At 46.8% G+C, this 2,500-nt stretch overlaps 1 pseudogene; it reads right to left on the bottom strand.

Moving 5' to 3' along the window:
* Nucleotides 1–2,500, bottom strand: part of LOC133394764 (large subunit ribosomal RNA) — a 9,182-nt pseudogene that overhangs the window by 2,710 nt on the left and 3,972 nt on the right.

Raw genomic sequence — 2,500 nt, 5'->3', positions numbered from 1 at the left:
TATCCTCTGATGGGAACTGACCATAATGAACTCGGTCTTGGTCGGGGCTATCTTTAATCCGTTGTCGGTCATCCATCTGTCGATGATGCGAATCTGGCTGGAAACGAGAATTTCAATATCATCAACACAATTACCTTCCACCAACAACACTATATCGTCTGCATAGCCGATAATCCTTGCACCTTCCACCATTGCAACTCGTAGGACTCCGTCGTACATGAGGTTCCATAACGTTGGGCCAAGTACCGAGCCTTGAGGTACACCCGATGTGACTGCAATCTCTGCCGGTCCATCTGTGGTATCATACATCAGCACACGATTCCTAAAATAATCACCAATGATATCATAAAGATATTTAGGAGTGTTAATTCTCTGTAAAGCATTTGCAATCGCCAACCACGAAGCACTGTTAAAAGCATTAGTAACATCTAATGTAACAACTGCACAATACCGTCCGCTGTATCTGTTTCTACTTCTAGCTACCGAAACAATGTCCACTACCCGTTGAATCGCATCAACCGTTGATCGACGACTTCTGAAACCAAATTGGTCGTCAGACAGTCCGTTGACCTCCTCGATGTGTGCATTTAACCGTTGCACTATGATGCGTTCTAAACCTTTGCCTGCCCCGTCTAGTAGACAAATGGGGCGAACTGAACCCGGTTCCCCTGGTGGTTTGTTCGGCTTCGGTATTAACACCAACCTCTGCCTTTTCCACTCATCTGGGAACTTCGCGTTCTCTAAACAACCCTGGTAAACCCTGCAAAATGCATCGGTTGCAGTCGACATACCAACTTTCAGCGCCTCATTCGGGATACCATCTGGTCCCGGCGCCTTCTTGTTGGGTAGTCTCCTGGCAACCGCAAGAATCTCATCATTAGTTACCCTTTCAAACTCTCGTGGCTGATCGATACGATATTCAGGCCACACCGTGTTTGGGTGAGTAGGAAAAAGCTCGCTCACCACTTCCCTAAACTCGTCCAATGTCATGGTTCGGGGTCCAATCGAACCCTCGGCCACTTTCTTGAACGTATGATATACAATACCAAATGATGCGTTGTTCGCTGTTCCCAGGAACTCTTTCCACTTCCTCTGTCGGGTATGCTTGATCAATCGCTTGAGGGCATTCCGTGCCACCTTGAACTCGTCCCTAAAAGAAGAATAGAGATCAGTATTGAATGCTCTTTGCGCTAATCGATCGCGGTGTTTGCACTCTTTGCGAAGTGCCTCGATCTCTAGCGTCCACCAAAATGCACTCTTGTTAGGAGTGTACCTCTTACGCTTAGTCATCGTCGCATTACACGCCGTGACAAGTATACGCATTAAGTCTTCGCTTGTTGTGACCTCGGTCTCAAAAGCGGCTTGCATCATAACTTCAAATATATCTTTGCTAAAATACTTGATGCTCCATCCCGTTATGGGTCGGGACAAGTTACGCACGCTTTGCGTCTCAAGATCTATTCGTATTGCACGATGATCAGAGTTCATATAGCTAGATAACACCTCCCACTTAAATGATCTTGCAACTGTTCTGCTCGCAAAAGTAAGATCAACTACTGACGTGCGCCCTGGTCCAACATAAGTTGGGGTGCTGCCGTCGTTCAATAAAATTGCGTCAATCTGCGCAAAGGTTGATAAGACCAACTCACCTCTTCGTTTCTGGGTTTCTCCACGCTCGCCAAGTTGGTTGTTCCAACTTGCTGACCAAGCGTTGAAGTCCCCCCCGATAACGAATTTGTGGATACCGGTTACGGCCATTACCGTGTTATCCAACATGTTCTGGAACTCTTCCATACTAAATCTAGGTGGCGCGTAAACGCTAACCACTCGCATATCGCCTATGTCAACTATCATTAAACCCTTCAGAGCCTTACTGACTACCTTAACTGGTAAGTCCGCGTTAACCACTACCGCTGCTGTGTTATCGTCATTGCGTAACACTTTGACGTTGGTTGTTGCCAGATACGGATCTGCAATCAACACTATTTCCGCAGATTCTTCCCTAATCGTTTGCCACATTAACTGAAATGCAGCATAACAATGATTCTGGTTATGTTGTAGCAACCTAACCATTATGATCTAATCGTTCGCCTACGGGGACACATGTAACTGCCCGTTGCGTGAGGGTTCTGTGACCTCGTACCGCAATCCAAACACTTAACAGAGTTGGTACAAGCTTGCTTCTTGTGTCCACTCAAACCGCATTTCCAGCACAGATTACTTCTGTCTGGTTCCCTACAATGGTAGCTCGTATGGCCTACCTTCCAACACTTATAGCATTTCTGCTCTTCCATAACCTCGCGGATATGGCATATCGACCAACCAACTTTCAGCTTTCCCAAATTCAGGAAGCTTTGAAAGTCTGGCAGCGATACGTTGATCCGTGCCCACTGCGTACCGGCCGCGCGGCCTTTCTTCATTTTGATACGATCTATTTCGATCTCGATGTTGAGCTGTGCTTTGACAGACTCCGCAACCTCCTCAGGGGTGGTAATTTCAT

Source organism: Anopheles gambiae (genome assembly GCF_943734735.2).
Source record: "Anopheles gambiae chromosome X unlocalized genomic scaffold, idAnoGambNW_F1_1 X_unloc_45, whole genome shotgun sequence".
Lineage (NCBI taxonomy): Eukaryota > Metazoa > Arthropoda > Insecta > Diptera > Culicidae > Anopheles > Anopheles gambiae.
The sequence above is the reverse complement of the archived record's forward strand: the minus strand, read 5'-3'. Positions and strand labels throughout refer to the sequence as shown.